General features: G+C 47.5%; 2 long non-coding RNA genes and 1 pseudogene across 2 annotated transcripts; 2 read left to right on the forward strand and 1 right to left on the reverse strand.

The window, feature by feature from the left end:
• Positions 1 to 6018: 6018 nt before the first annotated feature.
• Positions 6019 to 7770, forward strand: LOC146190658 (uncharacterized). Its single transcript, XR_014706511.1, has 4 exons — positions 6019 to 6121; positions 6706 to 6765; positions 7510 to 7638; positions 7729 to 7770. It is a non-coding gene; the product is annotated as an uncharacterized LOC146190658 (long non-coding RNA).
• Positions 7771 to 8170: 400 nt separating this feature from the next.
• LOC146190659 (uncharacterized) lies at positions 8171 to 12180 on the forward strand. The gene is made up of 3 exons (XR_014706327.1): positions 8171 to 8269; positions 9926 to 9979; positions 11966 to 12180. It is a non-coding gene; the product is annotated as an uncharacterized LOC146190659 (long non-coding RNA).
• Positions 12181 to 16173: 3993 nt separating this feature from the next.
• Positions 16174 to 16352, reverse strand: LOC146190660 (small nucleolar RNA U3; annotated as a pseudogene).
• Positions 16353 to 23163: the final 6811 nt, after the last annotated feature.

Genomic DNA, 23163 nt, shown 5'->3' on the forward strand with positions numbered 1-23163 from the left:
CACCAAATGTAACAACTGGTAGGCATCGGTGGGGTGACCAAGCCGTAACCGTGAGCGGTGGGACGACGACGACCAAGCCGTAACCGTGGTTGGAGGGACGAGCCAGGCGATACCGTCGTCCAACAACTGGTGAACAGCGGAAAGCGGAGAGACGAGGACGACCAAGCAGTGACCGTGGTCGGTGAAACGAGCCAGGCCTGACTGAGGTGCAACATCTGGTGGGAAGAGCGGAGATGTCCGAGGCGTGACTCGTGAATCAAAGCAGCTCAGCGGAAAGGCGGGAGCAGTGCAACGAGCCCTGTGTGATGACTGGTTGCCTGCAGCGGAACGACTGCGTTGGATTCTTGGCTGCGAGGTTTGGTGAGTGCGGGACTTTCTTCTGCTGAGTTTTGCCAGGCTTTTGTTAAGTAGAGAACAGAGCTGGTAATTGTGTTGTCGTTGTTGCTGGGTTAATTGCAGCAAGGCAATAGTGGGCAGTAGAGAAGGCAGCACTCGGAACAGCCATGGGTTTGGATTTGAAGTCGTTGCGCAAGCCGAAATTGCTGGAGCTTGCGGAGGAGTTGGGTCTGAATTTGTCAGACAAACTCAGAAAACTAGAAGTGTTAAAGGCTATTCTTGAGTTGGAAGCTGAAGATGACGAGCTTTTGGAATGCCTTGAGATCATTGACGAACGTCAAGAGGAACGTGAACGTAGAGAACGTCACGAGAAAGAGGAACGTGAACGTCACGAGAAAGAGATTCGTGAACGTAGAGAACGTCACGAGAAAGAGATGCGCGAACGTAGGGAACGTTTCGAGAAAGAGGACGCCCGCGTAAGGAAACTGATGCAGCTGGAGATATCAGCACATAGAATGAGCGTGGAAAGGATTAAAGCTTGCAATGCCATTCAGTGTAACGGTTCAATACCGCGAGATGGCCCGCCACCGTTCCTCATTGCCGAGGATGTGGCCGAGTATTTGGCAGACTTCGAGAATGTCTGCAGAAGTAAACGTTTCGAGCGAGATAGTTGGGCGCAGGTGTTGGTAGCTCTTCTCTCCGCTGAAGCGTCGGAAGAAATCAAGCGATTGGTTGGCGACCGCTTGAAAAATTACGATGAACTAAAAGAGTCATTGCTGATACGATATCAGATAACGCCTCAGGATCTTCGGAAGAGATATGAGAGCGAGAAACATTGTAACGAGGCATACTTTGATTTGGCCTATCAGTTGAAAGCCGCTGTAAGCGAATGGCTAGACAGTGCGGAAGTTCCGGAGCAAATCGAATTTGCACCGGAGTGTGAGAAACAGCTTCGGGAAGCGGCCGAGCAACGTGACCGCAGTAGCGAGCCGACCGAGCCTCTAACAGAAGAGAATCGTGTTACCTTGGTCGAGCCACTAGCTGAGACGGTTAGCACAGGCTTAATCGGCGAGAAGTCCGAAGTGACGCCGTTAAGCGAGGTGAACTGCATGCCGACCCAAGTAGCTGTAGGAGATACAGTTCCATCACACGAGAGTGGGGAACTGGTAGTAACTGAACCGCCTCTCGAGTTAAAAGCAGAAGCTTATGTAGAGCGTGGCGGAGAAGGAAACCAGCTAGAAAATGACAAAATTGCGGTTTCCGAAATCAGCTTCGTCGTAGAGCAGGGCACGCAGAAAAACGAAGTGCCGATCAGGGAGACTGCGCAGCCCGCGAGTTGTGATCAGCCAGGGCAGACCGACGAGGAGTGTGCGTCCGCTGTAGAGAGCGAGACTTGCGAAGGCGACAGCGAGCGACCAGAGCAGAGTCAGAATCGTTCGTGCCCTGATACTACGCTAGGTTGTATTCGCGAAAGCAACCCCAGTGCGAACGCGGACGTGGCACACATGACCCTCACGCAATCCGAAGCGCCCCAGCTGTGGAAGGAGCTTGATCGTGCGCCGGTTAACGCTGAGCGATGCGGCTCATCAGAGGACCCGTGTAACGTGAGTGGCGAGCCGCCAGAGGAAATGCCTAGCTTGAGGGCTGGCATGAGCGGTTGTTCGGATTTGACTGAAAGTGAGTCATGCGATGCAGCCGCGGCGCCGCCAGAGGAAATGCCTAGCTTGGGGACTGGCATTAGCGGTTGTTGTTCGAACTTGACAGAAAGTGAGTCATGCGCTGCTGGCCGCGAATCAGACGCGGCGCCGCACTTTGACCACTTTGACGACACCGGTACCCTACTAGCTCCGGTTACCGCTAGAACGGTTACCGCTAGCTTGCCAGAGCTCGCGCCGAAAGAAAGTAGGACTAGAGTATTCAAGTCCTGCCACCGAAAAACGCGGAAAGGCAGGCGCGAGAAAGAATGCTGCCATCGTAAGGAGAGCAAACTCAAACGATTGCAGAAAGAAAGCAGAAGGCTAGTATTCCAGTGCTGCCGACGAAAAACGCGGAAAGGCAGGCGCGAGGAAGAATGCTACCATCGTAAGGAGAGCAAACTCCAAAGACTGCAAAAAGAAAGCAGAAAGCATGTGTTCCAGTACTGCCGCAGAAAAAAGCGGAAAGGCAGGCGCGAGAAAGAATGGAACAAGTTGAAGCTATCGCGAAAGAGAAAGCGACTATCCCAAAGGCAGAAATGCGCCCGTGCCCAGAAAATGCGTGACTGGTGCGCCAAGCGTAAGGAGAGGGATAGGTTGTTTAGCAAAGCTAGTGACTTATGCTCATGCGTTTCTTTGCACAGAAACAGGAAGGTACGGTTGTTCCGTGAAACGGACAGCCGAAGCTTTAGTGAAAAGGGTGATCTCAACGGTAATGCCGATGGCTTAAGTCGAAGCCCATAACTTGAGAAGAAGCCTTTATTCACTAGTTGGTGTTTTTCTTCCTGGCCTAGGATTTTAAACAGATTGCATTGTATTATTTTTGTTTGAGAATGACGTTTTTGAAAGCGCGATTTTCAAATTTGTGGACGCGTTCCAAGTGCTGCTGAGCTGCCCTTTAATGTAGATGGGGGCATAAGAGGGAAATAGTCTGGCAAAACTTAGTGAAGTTTGTGCCGTGCTTGCTGGCTGACCGGTTGAGTTTTTAGCGTGGTTGTGATGCTGTAGGTTGTCAGAAATCTCTCCTGAAGACAAGTTGCAGAGTGCCTTGGAAACACGGACTTGCCAAGGACTTCTTCAGGCTGACTGGCTCAAGAGAAACAGAGTCGGACGACCCTGGCTAGCAGCAACATCCCGATCCCTCCGGACAGCGGATGCAGTCCCCTGCCCTTCGGGATCTCCCTTCCCCGGCGGGGCAGTCTGTTACGTTTCTCCACCGAGAAGTGGGACAACTGACGCGGCCACCGCATAGCAACAGGCAGAACCGCGAGCGGATCGGCCATTTCGACGCCGTTCATCGGCCGCGCAACGCTTCCTCCCGCCGACAAGTCTCAGCGTGTTCCTGTGCGTGCGTGTGTGTGCAAAAGCTGGCCAAGCCTGGAGCTCGAGGGAAAGTGCGTCGCCCTCTCCTGTCTGCAGGAGGTGGAGGAGATGAGATCGGAACACCTGCGATTGAGTCATTCGTCGTGAACCAACATGTTTGGCTCTCCCTTTCCTGTGAGGGTTTACCCTTTCCCTGTGAACTGGAAAAACTATAAAAAGCAGCGGCCGACTCCGCTGGGACAGAGACTACTTTGACGCGCCGTTGGCACGACGCTAGACACCAGCTGTGTGAGAGTGTCTGTAATCTCTCCGGGTCAGCTTCACTGCCCGTTTCTTCCTGATGTTACAGTAAAGGTTGTTTCGTTAAAAGACGCCTCGTCTTTGCTGGCACCTTTGATGCCGTCCGCCGTCCACGGAGCCGCCAGGCCAACGCTACCGAGAGGCCGCGCGCCGCAGCGGTACGCTACCCCGGCGCTCGCGACCCAAACCTAACAACTGGCGTCAGCGGTGGGTTGAGCACGCGACCACCAAATGTAACAATATATAGAAGGCAGTTACGGGTAATAAGGGCGAATTAATTCGAGAAGCGCGACAAGAAGGCATCTTACATCATTTCTCGCGGTGTATAAGGCAATTCTAGCGCAAAATTTATCAACATGCAAGCTTTCTGCCAACAGCCGCAGTACTTATATTTTTAGTCTCTTTTATATAATAAAATTGTCTCTTTCCTTGTGATACTATATTTTGAAGCGCTTTAAAGCTACCATGTCATCGAGCTTCTGGGCTCCCGAGCTTGCAATGCAATTTGCTTTCTTTAGCTCCCTATGCATTATTTGCAGGGCTCAACAAGAACACCAATAAGCAAGCAGCAAAAGTCTACTATAGTGAGTATTTATTTCACTAATTCAGTCATGCGCACCCTATTTAATTCTATAAGTCTGCCAGGGTGTTCCAGCTAAATATAACCAAGCTTTCGAAACCAGCGAAGGCTTGGTGCGAACATTCCATTCTGTTGTTTTTCAAGACAACTTTAACCTGTGAATTGGCACTTCGAGTTTGTTTTTTTCTCTTTAATCCAATAATCATAAAGATAGCTAATTAGTATTTACCTGCAGTTATTTAACATCATAGAACAAATGCTACCGACGATAGGCCGCTTGACTCTCGACAGCCTTATAAGTTGGCAGGGAAGGCACGTTCTTGCATCTAATTTTTTGAAAAGCTTGGTTACATTTAGATGGGACATGCAGTGTTAGTTTATCAAACAACGTTGCAAGATGAAGCACTACATACGTGCTCTTTCTGAAGCTGTTCTGGTCCAAATCGTATAATTCACACTCATATGAATCTTCTAAAAGAAGTGAAAAAGGCTAACTGAGGCACAATAAGGGTCGGCAGGTTTACCAACGAAAGCGCCCTTTGAAACCGCAGCCCCCAAAAGGAAAGTTCCAAAGATTACCAAAGGCGATGGTCATTGTACTACGGATCATGCACTCTGTAGAGAATGGGGTAGGTATTAGACAGCCGTTCACTGTCAAGGCCTTACACCAAAGCCTTAGTCACAGTTAATGCACTAACAACCGCGACTATCATGATGATACTTCAATACCCTGCCTGCCTTTATTTGAGTTAGGGCCGCATATTTTGCGAATGCAACCTACATTTGCGGTCCTAAATTTTGATTCATCGCCCTCGTTTCAGGCACCATAGAATAAAAATATTCCGCCTGATACCAACAAATACTAATCATTACGCTTTGGATTCAAATTTATTTGTCTTTTTTGATACAGTCGCCTTTCATTTACTTCTGATAGCGTGTGAAAAGGGTGTGAAGTTTCATATCTCAAAATAATGCAAACAAGTTTATGCATCCACGGTGACTGCAGCCAAGCAGGAAACATGCCACGAGCTATATCACGAAACTTACACCGCAGGGAGCTACGTCCCGAATGCTAAGGCCCATAGGAAAGTGGCCATTTGCTGTTGTACATATTTTGTTTAGGTTTAATCACTGATAACCAACAATTGCGCTCATCTAGGGGCAAGTATTTCTTCATGTTTTCATGAATTGGGTTCACAGCATATTCGCCTGTATATATGCACTCTATATGAGCATCTGAACATGGGAGATTTTTTATAAGTGTAGCAATAATCAAAGGACATCGGTGCTTTCTTAAAACATACCTCCCACTCCGACAATGAGGCAGCAGTACTGTATTCTGTTGCTCGCAATCACCTTAATTTTGGCAGGTTCTTACACTTCCGCGCGCTCTACGTAACACTTGATATTTAGAAGAAAACAAACAAACAAACAAAAGTTCGCCACTGTTAATAAAAAAGAAAAAAACAGTGTGTCCACGACGGAGTATCATGCGTATTTTACGCAAAAAATGGCGGCATTTTGAGATAACCGATAAATTAGCAGCCTACTTAACGCGAGATATATTATGCAGTTTCCTGATGTAAAGGGTATGGAGGTTCAGCACACATATAATACGTCTGATAACGTATCGTATGCATAACCACTCGCATAGCAAGCACGGGTTCACTACTTTGTTTGTTTTACAAACCTGTAATGTGTCACCACCGACTTGTAATCGCAACGGGACACGCCTGCACCGCGCTGCAACCTCCTGTTCCAGCTAGACACAACTTGCAATATATCTGTCCCTTTACTTACAGGTAGCATAACCTTCTATTCCATACGAACCGCCCTCAACATCGTCAACGTATTCGTCGACGCCATGTCACTCACCGCCCTGGTGATGGTAAGCGTTTTCTAAGTAACGCCTTCTCGGCGTAGTAATCTAGGTGCTCAGTAACATCACGCACCGCAGTCCAACATTCATAATACACTCTGTAACATTAGTAACAGAAAAAAAAATATATATATATAGCGCAATGAGAAGTGAATAGGGTGAACGAAGTTGGAGGGAGAGGGGAGGGGAAAGGCCAGACAGGGAGACGGTCACCTCCTTTTCTTATAGGCTTACGATTTTGTTGTGTCTCGGCTCACAAAAAACAACACGCTACCTTTACGGCGTGAAACTGCGCATGTGAGATATAATATATAATGGCGTAGATTTCCAAATAATTGCTGTGTGTATATATATATATATATATATATATATATATATATATATATATATATATATATATATATATATATATATATATATATATATATATATATATATATATATATATATATATATATATATTGTTACGGACGAAGGAGGAGGAAGAGGGCAGTGGCGTATATATACACAGCAATTATTTGGAAATCTACGCCCATGCATTAGGCAACTCGAGCAAAGCGCTCATCCCGCCATTCACTTCTATTTCTGTGCAGTCATTTACCAACGGGATTATAAAGTCGCGAAGTCGGTGGCTCATCAACCGAGTATGTTACGTGAGTATTTGGAGCCCTTTTGTGTACGAAAACTGCAATTCATAGAGATATTAATCTTGCCGTAGACGTACTAGTGTAGACGTATACCGGTTTGCCGTATCAGAGCGCCCGCGCATTGAAAGGGGTGGGTGCAAACGCGGCCACTGCGCCTGCGTGGTATACGTCAACAGTAATACGTCCCAAGAAAGCTAAATATATCTAATGTAAACGCACTTATGGTATACGTATATCATGTGGGTAGCTTCACCTCTTGGCGTTAATTGCGCTAATTAAATCGTGAATGTCGGAAGACTGTGATGAGATAAAGGAACCGCACGAATTGAAACGATCCCATGCAAGCTTTTAATCAATCGAACTCGTTGATGCCGATTTGCTTCCTGTGAGCTGAGCAGCAAAAGCAGGCAATTAATAGCGACCGCTTAATTCAAACAAACCGGTCTTGAACTGCGCAAATTCCTAAATCCAATCCACATCCTGTGAACGTCCGGTGTCCATGTGCAATGAATTTCAAGCGACAGAGTTCAGCAGAAAGCATGCAGTATACTTCGTCTCACGAGTCATGACATATTTACGGTGTATCTGAACAATGTCCATAGAAACAGTGATAGGAAAAATCTGCGCATGGAGACACCGCAATGCTGTTCATTGACCAGTTATATAATGTGATTAACGATAGTAATTAACAATGTCTCGACTTTTCTGTACATGCCACCATTGTATGTTACATTGTCATTGCGCATGCAGGACGTTCGCGATGCTTTGGCCATGTTCTTGGGCGGTTCCGTGGCGCTTACCATAGCGTCGGGCATCTGTCGCACGGCCGAGATCTACGTGTTGACATTTTCGCCCTACGACACGGTTCATTTATGGGATGTAAGTCCTTGCATGCACACACGCAGCTAACTATAGGGCAAGGGGTCTGTTATAGTCGCCCTGCATGAATATATTCGCTCTGTCTCTCAGAGAGACCGCCCGGATAGGCGGTGGTCGAGGCATCTGAACTGAGCGCGAAGTTTTCTTCGGAACTATTTTTCAGATATTATATTTGAATGTGGCAGTGTCTTTGTGCGTGCATGCGAAAACGCACAATTTCTACGATTTCAAGACGAAGAGCGCCCATCGCACAGCTTCAGCGGAATGAAATTCTCATTTTATTTAACAGAAATCAGCTAAATGATCTTGGGCACTCGCATGCTGCTTTAGCGAAACCTTTAGGCACCCGTCCAGTGACTGAGCACTTGTTGCCAGTTATGTCGGTGCGTGCGAGGGATCAACTACAATGAACAACAAATGCCGCACGCCCGTGCACAGCCTGCTATAGGTGACGAGCGGAGTCGCAAATTATGAATGGAACTCCAGCTTGCCTGTGTCGTGCATGCGCTTAAGTATGGGTCGCTAAGAAAGCGCTGCGTCTATACTGCAAAATGCTACCCCTTTATTCTAGATAAAGGAGCTTCTCTACATGACTGGACACTTCGAAAACCCTGAATACCGCGCTCACACAGTAAGTGGCACTTTCTTGTTTATCTCAAACTTGGCTGTGCGTCATTGCTACCGGCTCGCACCTATATAACTTTTCATGAAAACTAAGCTCAGATTTGCGTGGTTGTCTTAGAAATATGAAGATTATTCGTTTCCTTCGGAATTAAACACGCTCACAGAATATGATTTAAGGAAAACACCTTTCGGCATGCACAAGAAAACTAAATACTTTCCAAGACTTGCTTTGGGAAATCATGTCGCCTTGCACTCTGTTAAATGCCGGAACAAGTTGCTATCATGATATGACACGCGGGTGCTTTCACTGGCCTTCATGTTCGAGCTGTGGTATCTTTTGCGATCATCTGACGAGCCACCTCACTTCCGGGCGATTTAAGGTAATCCGCTCTTGGATGGGAAACGGTGCAGCTTAAATTCTTCGTCGAAGGGCGTCTTCACATGCTCAGAGAGTGCCTGGTTTGCCTGGCTTATGAGCGCCGGCCGAAGATGGAAACGGGTGCAACGCGGTCTGAGAGAAGCATTGACAGTGTGCGGAGCTACCGAGCTGCATGTTACCTTCAAAGCCTCGGATTACCGTTCCCTCAATAATTACAAATCCCACACAGACAGATGTGGGCCGCGGACGTCGTTGCCATATCGAACCGCGTAATATAACTACGCGTATATGAAGCAGGCCTCCGATTGTGTGTGTGAGTGGGCGTGCTGGGTGCGTACGTGCGTGCGCGCACGATTTTGACGCGTGCGGTTTTGTCATGTGCTGATCTTTCGTGTTCCTCTGAACCCCGCTCGCTGTTTCTGTTAAAATAAAAAAAAAAAAGAAAAACGATGGGCGGACATTCAAACCAATAAAACAACTTCAGTTGCCTCAGCCGCGGTTGTTCAGAGCACCAAGTGCACCATGTAGGTGCCTAGGAATCTATGGCGGTCAAGATGGGGTCGGATATCGTACACCTGCCCTCGATTTTCCAGGACGAGAGGAGAACGGCTCCAACTTTCGGAAAGTTTTTGGTTCTACTCCGCTCCGCTTGGGCCGCGGCGGTTCATTAATGTACCCCGAGACCTGTTCCTGTCTCGAGCGTTTCCATTGATAACTATGAGTTTCGTACAATTTCCTCTCTTCCTTCTCTGAATCCCCCTCCACCTCCCCCTTTTTCTCCAATTTCGTTGCCGACTCTCTTTTCTCCATGCATCGCTCTCCCCACTCTCTCTTACTACAACGGTGCCGGCGTTTTGTCATAATGGTCCTACACTGCTGCATTCGCAGTAAATGGCAACTGTTCAACTTCACAACAGCTGCTAATTAAAACATACGCGACAGCCTATATGGCTCGTTCGCAAACACTAAACTTGTGCTAAAATGCGACAGGCCTCACAACTTTGAGAACAGTGCCACTAACCGCACTTTTCACGTGTATGCTGACTTATCACTGACAGTGCGGATATGCGCGCCATCCATTCCAAAGTCGGCCTTCTGGCGTCATTAGCTTGTTCTGCAATGTGCCCACGTTAATGTGCACTATCCTCAGGCGACTACGTGCCTGGCGTAGCGATCGATATACATCGCTGTTGATGACTAGAGGACATCCGACACTTGAGTGACGCCGGAATACAGTGTCACCCGTATAGTGCATATAGCGGTTTATTGTTTGAACTATCGCAGGTGTCAAGGTACGTGGGATTCTCCATAATCAACTGCCTGGTGACCGGGTTTAAGGTAAGCTCTGCTTAAGTAAACAAAACACGTTGCTGGGTTAGTTGGTGAAGCATGGTTTAGAAACAAGTTATAGAAGACACGGACACAGAACAGCGCCTGTTGTGTGTATTTTTTCATATGTCCGTGTCTTTCATTTAGCGATGAATAACTTGTTTTTAATCCGCTTACCTACGAGCGGACAAAATCGGTCAGTGGAAGACATGAAACTGTACAAAACCTTTTCACTTGGACTGAAATATTAATGGCCCAAATATCAGTCCTAGTGAAAGAGGTTCGCTTCTGAATATTTCAGATTGCACATAAAGAGATAACACGACACTGATGCGGATACTATAAGGTTTTCGCATGAGTAATGTGCTCAATAACGCTTTCCCGACCGTGCTCGCTTTTGATAGTATATGGATTCTTGGACAAACCCGCTATCGTTTGACATCTTTTCGCAGCTTAAATCCATCGTGAGGGATGACGTCATGCACATATGCTCAAATTACCTCAGTGCTTTTTGGGTCAGTAATATCACCCTATCTGTCGCGAGCGGTGTATATTACGCACAAAATGAAGTTACGCATATTGCTTTGCTGGACCGGTATGGCAGAGGAAATATAATTCGACTGTTGATTCGCACGTACATGTTGAAAGGCTCAGTTGAGTTTTCCGATATACGTTAAAGAGGGACGAATTACAGAAATTGAAATAGAAACTGCTGAGCATAAGCTACTTAATATCCGCCGAATACTATAGATACCAGCGTCGCCAACACCCGGCTTATCGTTTGCATGCCGTTTGCTCATTACTACGCGGACCTTATATAATAATTGTAAGGTCTTCGCGTTTTATGTAGCGCAGAACTTCCTATTCATTAATATGTGGTGTCATTGGGCTTATGGGGGGGGGGGGTACGCTGAGTGAAGGAAAATGGGGGCGAAATTGTGCGTGCGGTTTCCAGACCGCTTGTAAATAGCTTCTATATATTCCAACGCTATATAGTCGGATGCAACTAAAGGTGAAAGCGACTTTGCCCCTCAAGAGATCTCAACTCTTTAAATGGTGACCAGTGAGGTATAAGCCCCTCAAAGTCATATACAGTTCACCCAGTGCTGCTGAAACACTGGGCAAATTTGTGCCGTAGCTATAGGGTCACTATTTATCCCTTTGTCATAACATGGATGTGCGGATGGTTTTAATCGCAAAATGACAAACCTCGTAATGAAGATTGTATCATTCGCAGGGGTTGAGCCGAAGTTCGCCATTGATGGCGACACAAAAAGCACTCAGATGTATTCCTAAGTTTTTGGACAGCAGGTTTCTTAACTTACTCCTTAATTGGCGCAAAAAAAAAAAGAAAATCGATTGTAAAGTTCCTCATAGCATAAAAAAACCCAGCGGCCATGACCGTGCATCTAGAGCTGGTGCAATCGCAATCCCTGTCTGCAGTACATCTACATTTATCTCGCAGGCTGCATGGATACAAAAAGAAAAAAAAGATGCTCCTTTCCCAGTGGCCTTTCTAGAAAGTGCGCTATACGGCTCTGTCGCTGGAATTGCTTTTCATTATCCACGCTTTTTCTAAAAGATAAATGTTGGCAGCTCAGTTCTCACCAAAAAATCTTTCTTACTTGGGAAATGAAGAAGCGATCCTGTGCCCTGAACTTCACCACCAATATCGCTGCTTCCTTTTGATTCTCGCCAAGTGGAACCAAGATACGCTTATTTGTTAGGCGAGTGAAGAATACAGGGCATCAAAATATGCGTGTAGCCAGGATAAATGGTGCTACCTGGTGGTGACAGTTAACAGCTGTGGCAGTTCTTAATTGCTGCTTCACTCGTTCCGGATCATTGCACTTCGATTAGCCTATATTAAAGTAGAAGTCCTACCTGTGTAGAAACGTATTATAGGTTTCATTATATAAGGTTAATAACAATGTAAAATTGCTATAAGCGCGTGCTCATACAACGACATTTCGCTTGCATGCATGGCGCGTGCAGGCCGTCATCATGATGCGCTTGTTCGACCAGTACGACGACCTGTGGGAGTCGATGCGGTTGAACTCGCTGCTCGCCAGACAGCGAGAGGAAGTGGCTGCCATGAGGGTGACCAGTAACCAAGAGACCCTCCTTCACAAACGGCTTTGAAGACGTGAACCTCATGAACTGGATGGAGAGACTGCGAACAAACTTCGGGCGTCAATATTCTGCGTAGACCATACATTCCATTTTCAAGATGCATAATTGTCTATTACAAATGATACTGAGACAATTTGTCTGACGCTGCTGTTTTATACGTTCATTTGTTCATCGGTATGTTAATGTCATTCCCACAGGAAGATATTTGCTCAGTTCAATGCCATTTTTTCTACGCGATGCTGCATGACCAAAAACTTACATGCACAAATTTTGGTGCGCATTCAATATCTTGCGAAAATGACTGCGCTGTGAACGAAAGCAGCTTTTAAATTTATATTCATGTCTTGCGTTGCCTTTTAACTAATCTGTTGATTACGATTATACAAAATTAATTAAGGTATTTGGCGGCTGTATCGGCGGCGTTTCTTTACGAAAGGGTATACGGTGAGCGTATACGCTTGGATACGAAAAGCGCCCGAGTTGGCCGGTTTCAACACCGTATACACTTTGCGCACTGAAGCAAGTGCCAAGAGCAACACCTGAAGTAGGCAGTGTCTATAGCGTACCGTCCGAGGCTGCTTTTATTTAACTGTCGAATATCACCTGAAGGCGCGCAGTAAACTACAGCCCCCATCGACCTTCGCATTTGCTCGGCGCAAATGCCCGTTGAAACATGCCCGACGCGAGCCTCATCGAGAAGGTAGACGACAAATTCGCAAGGCTTGCCGCAACGAATGTTGCGCGTTTACCGCAGAGGTCTGCCATCGAGAGCGGCGGAACTTCAGCGCTCTGCTCGTGCTCTACGCCCTGGCACGGCCGCTCGATGGAAGCGCACTAATGCGCTTCCATCGAGAGGCTGTGGCCCTGGTCGTCGCTAGGCCTACATTGCTTCGTATCGAAGCCGCAGTGAACGGCGCTTTGGAAATGATCAGTGCTATCGCAGCTTTAGTGATGCTTAACAGGAAAGGAAAGGCGCAGTATCTGTCACACTTGTTCCGCAGACGCCTGAACTGATTGATTCATTTATAGGAAGGGAAATGCGCGGTAACTGTCTCACTTGTTTTCTATGGACACCTCAACCGCGCCGTAAGAGAAGGGAGGAAGGTGAGAGTGAAAGTGGAAAGAGAGAAAGAGGAGCCGTAGTGGAGGATCGCACTGCACACGGACGCCTCTTCGTTTCGCCTCCATCGAAACGCAGCCGCCGAGGTCGGGTTCGAATCCGGGTACTCCGGCACAGAAGTCGGACGTCTTACCACTGCCCCACTGTGTCACGTCACGCCAGACCGAGAGACGGGGCCCCAGCTCGCGCCATCGAATGGTGACGGCGAGTCCATACACGGCACTGTGTCGCAGCCGACAAAGGGCGCTAGCTGTTTGTGACGTCACGCTAGGAGGATAAATGGGGCTGTGGCTCGGCTCCTCGCAGTAGTCTGGGCGCAGCCTTACGGTATGCTGGATGATGCATATAAGGCGTATAAGGCCCATTTAAATTTGCAAACAAGAAGTGAATTAAGCTACTAGAAGCAACCAGAAGCAACCAACAGCAGCATCCGTGATTTCGCATTACTCCAATGTAGATTCTGCAGTGCTCTAATTTTTTCTTCTCTCCGCACGAGGCAGCGGAAGTGGCTCAGCTGCTCAGCTACAGAGCCAGTAGCAGGCCCGTGCATTTTATTTTCCTTCCTACAGCACTACCTACAGCACGCCCTGCTGGGGTGGTGCAGTGGTAAGACGCCCGACTACTGTGCTGGAGTACCCGGGTTCGAACCCGACCTCGGCGGCTGCGTTTCGATGGAGGCGAACCGAAGAGGCGTCCGTGTGTTGTGCGATGTCAACGCAAGTTAAAGATCCCCAGGTGGTCGAAATTACTCCGTAGCCCTCCACTACGGCTCCTCTTTCTCTCTTACCACTTTCACTCCCGCCTTCCTCCCTTCCCTCACGGCGCGGTTGAGGTGTCCACAGAAAACAAGTGAGACAGTTACCGCGCCTTTCCCTTCTTATTAATCGATCAGTTTTTCCTACAGCATAACAGTCCCCGCCTCAATTAAGCGGCGGTGAGCTACTAGTTCCAGCCCCGTGCCAGGAGCAGCCACCCCACAACGAAAATGCGACTTTGCGGCCAATGTAGCTCTCGCTACAAAATAATTGGTTCACAGGAGATGGAAAGGCGCATATATCTGTCACAATTTTTTGTGGACACCTTAACCGCGTCGTGGAGGGAGAGAGGAAGGTGTGAGAGAAAGTGGAAAGATCTGTGCGCGAGATGTGTCATATTCCGTGAGATTCTGCGAAATGTGTTCTTGCCTAGCGTTCCTGCCATCTGCAATCCCACACTTGAACGCCCCAGTCTCGCCATTTCACCGTGCATGTCCGCGCCTGTCCGAAGAAGGAGAAGAAAAGAGGAAGAAAAGAAGGAAACGAAGAAGAAGAAGAAAGAAAGAAAATGACAACTTGGTAGTTGGTAGAGGCGTACAACAGCAAGTTGCTAGGACAGAAGGTTCGTTAGAACTTTGTGACGGCGGTGTGCCCCGAAGTTCGACGTAAAGACAATGTCATACCACTAGAAGTCGCACCCTAATGAGAATAGTCAAAGACGAGAAGTAAGGGGTGCTCGTACGTGAAGCTGAAACCATAGAGTAGGATACTATGGATACTTTCAAGCCGAACATAAGCGCACCCATGCAGATTGCTCTCGGCCCCGCAGGGGTGGGGCAGTGGTAAGACGCCCGACCACTGTCCGGAGTTCCCGGGTTCGAACCTGACCACGGCGGCTGCGTTTCGACGGAGGCGAAACGAACTGGCGTCCGTGTGCTGTGCGATGTCAGCGCACGTTAAAGATCCCTAGGTGGTCGAAATTACTCCGTAGCCCTACACTACGGCTCCCCTTTCTCTGTTTCCACTTTCACTCCCACCTTCCTTCCTTCCCTTACGGCGCGGTTCAGGTGTTCACATAGCAAGTGTGACAGATACTGCGCCTTCCCCTTCCTGTGAACCAATTATTTATGTTCATTATTAATAGATTGCTCTCGCGTAATTTCAGGTTTAATCACAAGCTAATAATAATAATAATAAATTGGTTCACAGGAAGGGAAAGGCGCAGTAACTGTCACACTTGCTCTGTGGACACCCGAACCGCGCCGTAAGGGAAGGGAGGAAGGTGGGAATGAAAGTGGAAAGAGAGAAAGGGGTGCCGTAGTGGAGGGCTACGGAGTAATTTCGACCACCTGGGGATCTTTAACGTGCGCTGACATCGCACAGCACACGGACGCCTCTTCGTTTCGCCTCCATCGAAACGCAGCCGCCGCGGTCGGGTTCGAACCCGGGAACTCCGGCACAGTAGTCGGGCGTCTTACCACTGCACCACCCCGGCGGGGCTCACAAGCTGAACCACAGCTAATTTTTATTAATCTGCTTTGAAGCAAGCCCACGAAATATAAAAATAAATATACCACGTGACAACGGTCTGTCTCGAAATGAGCGCCTGATAGACGCCACTATCAGGATAGCACATTCTGCCGGAACACAAAGCCCTAACCGCGATCAGCGCTGGGCAGGTCACCGACAGCAATCTCGGACGGAGAATTTATCGAGCTGTCAGAGACTGACGAAAAAAACAAAACAGAAAACAAACAGAAAAGCTCAAGCTGCCTAATTCCAAGGAAGGCTCGTTTTTATAATGTATGGGCGCATTCACGTGACATATTTTTTTTTTATATTTCGCGGGCTTGCTTCAAGAGCCGGAAAAAATGGCACGTCATAGGTATATTGGTAGAAGAAAACTATATACCTTGTTTGCGGACCCCTTCACAATTAGATGATACCCATTTCGATTCAAAAGTAAATATTTGCAACTTTATCTTGGTTTATGAACCAGTTGAGCGGAATGTGAAAAAAAAAAAAAAAAAGGCTGGTTTCACCAAGCTTCGCTCTGGTCGGCACACCACAACGGAACTGTACACTGTAGCTGTACTACAAAGCGTACAGGAATGATAAACCGTGAATTCCAAACACGGCAGCGTAATTCTATAGGAGATGTAATGCTTCTAATTTTCAGATATGTAACACAACCAACCACTCAGACTGGACCTTCGCCCTCCCACCGGGCCAAAAAGCCTAGGGGAACGGTCATCAATGGTTACGGACAAGAGCCGGGTAGCCTCAACTCCTCATCGTGGCTGGGTGTGTACCGAAATCGCGACTTGCGACTCGGCGATCATCCTATAGAAATGATCCTACGAAGAATGACCTTGCCCAAGTTTCGTCTACGATTCGAAGCCCTATTTTTTGACTATGCTTTAAGCAACAACTGTAGCGAAAGGAAATTGCAATGTATAGTGCAGTTTGAGCAAAGCCTTGCAATATGCGTGGAAAATTTTATTTTCGAAGGCTACCAGACGTCAATTTTTAAGTCTAAAGTGCAATTTTCTTTCAGTTATAAGGAAAAAGACGCGCAATTGCAGGCTCATAAATTGATTTTTCAACATCGGGCGTTGCAAGAGCAGTGGCGACACCTCGTGGGGGAGCGTGTAACTAAATCATAATTGAAACAATTTTTTTTTGTTTTAAGTCCACATCTGCTCACCACAGCGCCTTAGGTCATCCTTATGATGAAAAAAGTATGTATGTATGTATGTATGTATGTATGTATGTATGTATGTATGTATGTATGTATGTATGTATGTATGTATGTATGTATGTATGTATGTATGTATGTATGTATGTATGTATGTATGTATGTATGTATGTATGTATGTATGTATGTATGTATGTATGTATGTTCTTTTTTTTTAACTGAAACAAGTACAGTCTGTCAAAATTGTATAGAGCCCAGGGAGTTTGCTTCTGAGCCACTTCGTGCGGCTTATAATGCCTTTCCAGTTAGGATCAGTACCTAAACAGCTGCGCTTCTATGGAGCGGTCTACCACTGCCATCCATTCATCGCCAAAGCAGAAGCCTGCTTCAACTGCCGTCGTCCGGGACATCGCAGCGACGTGTGCACGGCACCCAAAAAGGACTTATGCCAACGATGTGGGGAGACCCATGTACCGACCGACCCTCCAACGTGTCCACCCCAGTGCATTCTATGCGGCGGCCCCCATTTTACGGGCTCCCGCGATTGCTCGGAGCGATTCAACAGACCGGGCAACAAGAGACTGACACGCTCGACAGCTGGTGCAGATGCCGAGCAAACAACCCGGCAATCCCGAAGCAAGCACCGGACGAGTTCCACTAACCGCGTCCGCTCCCGGTCCGCCGCGTCCGCCGCTTCCACCAACGCCAAGAACCGCTCGCCATCTTTCCCGCCCCTGACCGACCAGCCTCCGCCGGAAAATAAGGTGAGCTGGGGCCCACGATCTTCCTCCCTTGTCCGAGAAAATAAGCAACTTAAAGAAAAGCTAGAAACTCAGGGCAAGCAAATTCAGCAACAGAATGATCAAATAAAAAAACTCAATGATCATATTGCAAAGCTCACTCAGCAAATGCAAACGCTAATTCACAGGCTCTCCCCCGCAGAGGGAATGGAAAGTTCTTCAACTCCCCTCCCAGGTCGTTCCACCCCACTTCCGCCTCCTCCTCCCACATGCAACAACACAGCATCTACTACTAAAACTCACACACCCGCCAAACGGAAGGCACCTCACCAAGACATTCCTACAGCGGTCGACTCCCAAAAGCCTGATCTGGTCGCCTCCATAGCTTTACTCGAAGAGAAGCTTGCGGAAAAATTTGAATCTATGACCACCAGCACGAACGCATGGGCAGCTGGAGTAGACGCGCGGATAGCGATGCTCGAGCAGCAGATGCAGCAGCAACAGATCCAGATTCAAACTGCTCTAGAAAAGCTACTCTCTACCACAGTATCTCAAATGATCCCACCCGATTCTCAGCCCCAAGATGGCAGGACGTCGACAGGACATTAAGGTGTGGCAGTGGAACTGCAGAGGCTTTCGTTCCAAGCGTAGTAATCTGCAGCTCTACATTCAATCCCTTCCGGCCGATGAAACACCAGTGGTAATCGCACTGCAGGAAACAAACTCCCCTATAAAACTGCTCAATTACACTCCTCATACACCAACAAACTGTACTCAGTACAGAGTGGCGACGCTGGTTCACCGCAACTACACAGCAACTGATCATAACATGGACGTTGCAGATATCTACTTCCATTTTATAGAGCTGCTTCCCAAAGAGCGGAAAGGAACGAGTCTATTCATTCTGAATATCTACAGCCCCCCGAAAGGAAAAACTGCTCCTCTAATGGCGGCCATGAAAAAAGCCCTTCAAATCAGCGCTAACCAACCATTGATAGTTGCAGGAGACTTTAATGCCCGCCATATCACATGGGGATACAAAACGACTTGCAGTAAAGGCGCCCGACTCTGGACACTTCTCCAAAATGAGGGCATAACCCTTGTCAATGATACACAACAGTACACTCGCATCGGCAACAGTGTACAGAACAACACCACCCCCGATCTTACACTCACGAAAAACATAACACAATGCTATTGGACAAACACGCAAACCTCTCTTGGTAGCGATCACTATATAATTGAGACCTCTTTCTCACTATCCTCCATAACCCCCCGTGTAAAGAGGAAACTCAAAATCACCAACTGGGATCGCTTTCGCGATCTTCGTACCGCGGCCCCGAAGCAGATAGACCACCTTACAAATTGGCTGGCTAACCTCAACAAGGACGTGAACATGGCCACATCGGAAATGCCGTGCACACAATCCTCGGAGGTGATTGACAGCCGATTACTCCATATGTGGGAAGCTCACTCGAGCTTACAGAAGCGATGGCTTAAAAACAAACACAATCGCGCCCTGAAGCTCCGCATCTCCGCTCTCATAAGGGAAATGGAGACGCACGCGGCACAGCTCAGTCACCAGCAATGGGGTCAAGTATGCGACCGCCTTGCTGGAAACCTAGGACTTAAGGACACGTGGCGGTTGCTACGATGCCTTCTTGAACCCGATCACGCCAAGAATGTACAGCAGAAAAATGTGACGCGTCTTATCCATGGCATAGACATGGACAACGACAACATTATTCAATCCTTAAAAGATACATACCTCACAACCACACCGAAGACACCCTTACCACAGTACCTTGGAACCCAAAACCATGAGCTAGACGAAGACATCACAAAGTATGAAGTCAGAGCAGCCATGCTCCAACTCTGCACTACGTCTGCTCCAGGAGCCGATCAGGTCACGAACAAAACACTTAGAAACCTCGATGAAAACTCCATCCAGGCAATAACAGAACTCTTTAACAAACACTGGCAAGAGGGAACGCTTCCCTCAGAGTGGACACACGCTCAGGTTACCTTTATACCTAAACCCGGCAAACCGCTCACTCTTTCAAACCTTAGGCCCATTTCGCTAACTTCATGTCTTGGTAAACTTTTTGAACACGTTGTCTTGAATCGGCTACATACACACATGCAAACCCGCGACCTTTTTCCTCACACAATGCTGGGTTTCCGCAGCCACCTATGCACCCAAGATGTCATGCTACAGATATCAGAAGAAATTCTCCATCCCCGACACTGCAAACGCACAAGAGCATTGCTGGCTCTAGACTTGCAAAAGGCATTTGACAATGTCTATCACTCCTCTATATTGGATGCACTATCCACTCTGAATGTGGGAAACCGAACACATGCCTACATTTCAGCATTTCTCCGGGATCGCACAGCAGAAATTCGGTTCGGTCCCCTAAAATCCCCCACTTTTACCCTGGGTAATAGAGGCACCCCGCAGGGATCAGTCCTTTCCCCCTTTTTATTTAACATCACACTCATCCCCATGGCTAAAAAGCTGTCACAGATCCCAAACCTCTCCCATTCTCTATATGCAGATGATATCACCCTGTGGACCACCACTGGGAATGTAGGTAGCATGGAAGAAACTCTTCAGGAGGGGGCAGACATGGTGTCAAGATGCGCAGCTTCAATAGGCCTTGCATGTTCCTCCACCAAATCCGAGCTCCTGATACTCCACCCAAGCCCGCGGAAACACCCCCAACCCCCTATGCTCATCACCGTAGATGGTCAGCCAGTACCACAAGTTCACAAACTTCGAATACTAGGTATGTTCATACAAGACAACGGCCTTAACACGGATACACTCTCCAGACTGACTAACACAACACATCAGATCACCCGCCTAATCAAACGTATAGCCAACAAGCACTGTGGAATGCGCGAGCATGACCTTAGACGCTTAGTACAGGCATTTATTATAAGCCGTATTCTTTACTCGATTCCATATTTATATCTAACAAAAACAGAGACCGACAAGGTGGATGCTCTCATCAGACACGCTTATAAGGCAGCTCTCGGCTTACCTAAGCGCACCCCAACCTATCGACTCTTAGGCATGGGAGTTCATAACACCCTCAGCGAACTGGTGGAAGCCCACCGCATCGCCCAACTAGGACGGCTCTCCACTACCCCAACTGGTCGCCACATTCTTTCCTTTCTCCAACTTAGACCGTTAGATGCCCCTCCAGTAGAAACTTATGCAGTTCCAAAGGCAGTCCGCGATCACCTCACTGTCCACCCACTTCCGAAAAACATGCATCCCCTTCATAACCAGGCCAGACGGAAAGCGAGAGCACGTGCTCTACACATAGCACATGCGAACGAACCCGACACGGTCTACGTGGACGCCGCAGAATATCCACACCGCTCAGCTTATGCGATATGCGCGGTATCCAGCCGCTTCGAACACATCACATTAGCCTCTATCATGACCCGAACGTCCGTAGAAGCGGAAGAATCCGCTATAGCCATCGCGATAGTCTCTTCCACTGCCACCCTTATCCTCAGCGATTCTAAAACTGCCATACAAAATTTCGCCCGAGGCCAGCTACATGCTGCCTCACACAAAATCTTAACTACCAACGTTCAAACGCCCCGACCCATAGACCTTGTCTGGGTACCAGCCCATTCCGGCAACCCCGGTAACGAAGCGGCCAATTCTGCTGCTCGAGCATACGTCGACCGAGCAACAGATACCGAGGACCTAGGCAGTGCCAGAGATCGGCTGATCACCTACAACGACATTACAGTACACTACCGGTCTGAAAGATTTCACTACCCTCCCCCACACCCCTCCTTAACTAAACCACAACAAATAACATGGAGACACCTTCTAGCCCGCACCTTTCCCTCCCCAGCACTGCTGGCACTCTTCTCCCCCTCTACTCATCAGTCCGTATGTTCCCTCTGCGAGGCCCCGAGAGCTACATTCGAACATATTATGTTCAGATGCCCGGAGTTTCAACCACCGGCCGAATGGCGCCTTACGGACAACGAGGCTTGGGAGATCGCGGTCTCCAGCTCAGAACCGGCTCCACAAAGGAGACTGGTCGCCTGGGCTGAAGCGGTCGCCGTCAGGCACTGCCTGCTGGCCACCACCCGTGATCAGGAGCCGGCCCAGCCCTTGTAACGAGTATTTCGCGGCTCCACTAAATAAAGTTTTACACCACCACCACCACCTTCGGGTACTCAACTTCCGTTCTGCCCCCCCCCCCCCCCCCCCCCTTTTTTTTTTTCTTTAGCGAGAGCTAAATTGGCCACAGTCTCGCCATTTCGCCATACCTGTCCGTGCCTGTCCGAAGAGCACGTGCCTGTCAGAAGAAAAAAGAAGAAGAAGACAGATAACTCTGTAATTGGTAGAGGCGAATGACAACAGCAGGTTACTGGGACACAAAGTTTGTTCGAACATTGGGAGGGCGGTGTGCCCCGGAGTTCGACGCAGAGACGAAGCGTCATACCACTAGAAGTCTCATACGCCCGAATGATAACGGTCAACGACGAGAGGAAAAGGGTGCTCATACGTGAATTGATTCCCCTATGGCATAGATAAAGCTGAAACCATAGAGTAAACTACTATGTGCAAAAGCCATGTCTTTACTTTCAAGCCGAAGCTAAGCGTAGCCACGCAGATCGCTCTCGCGTAACTCCAGGTTTAACCACAAGCTAAATCACAGCTAAGTTTTTTTTTTTTTTTGTGAGCGAAGTTTATTTTCCTAGTTCGGTTTGAGCGAAGAACCTGCAGACGTTGATTTTGCCTGATCCGTACATATATGAGCGCATCGAGATAATTCAGTAAAAGCTTGGTAGGGTAGTAATGAAAAAAAAAAAATGCTAGTGTATCTATTGTTACAGCTTGCAATGCAAGTCTGCATCGCAGTGTAGTAGCGCACCACAGCGCTGGAATGGAATTTCATCTTTCAGTGATTCACAGTTATCAATCGAGAATAAAAATGAATTAATACAGGAGTCAAGAAATGTCCATGACAGAGTGTAGTGTCCTACAAAATTTCTTTCAATGTCAAATATTCATTCTTTTGGCTAACTAAAACAAAAACCCCTACAATTTATTTCCACAGACTTTACATGTCCATCCTAGCATATTTTCCCTATATCTGGTGCACTTAGAAAAAAAGCCTATGAAAAGCCTATATATGCAGCCTTTCTCGAAAATTCTGACCATAAGGGTCTCCATCAGGATCACACTGTACAGCTCAGAAATTGCCACCAGCAATCCATATACTCGGTGTTTCCACGTAAGATCGAACAAAGGATGATCAGTCGACCTTTTATATTTATTTAAAGATTCTTTATATTGTTGCATTATGACTGGCAAGAAGAGATCCACAATAGGTTTTGCTGCCAAAAATATTTTCGAGGCACAGGGAATTAATAATGCCTCAAAGAGGTGGAATGTCGCGCTTATCTTCTTTGCTGTTTTGGCCAACTTTGATTACGAATTACATAAAATGTGTTAAAGTTAGGAAGTTGAAAATTGTCTGACTAAATGTATGTATGTTTCATTTGTATTAGGTTAATTTTCGCTTTTCTGGGTAGTGTAGACGCTTTTATCAAATTTCTTCAATTCAGCACAGGAAACGAAATTTTACCTACTTTGCATGCCTTTATTTCAAAAAGGGTTTATGGCAGATCAGAAATAATTCTACAATATGTTCTCAGCAAAGTTGTTAGGCAAACAGCGAAAGCTCATATTTATATAACGTTTC

This window comes from Amblyomma maculatum, chromosome 4 (assembly GCF_055883805.1).
Source record: "Amblyomma maculatum isolate TAMU_Amacu chromosome 4, ASM5588380v1, whole genome shotgun sequence".
Lineage (NCBI taxonomy): Eukaryota > Metazoa > Arthropoda > Arachnida > Ixodida > Ixodidae > Amblyomma > Amblyomma maculatum.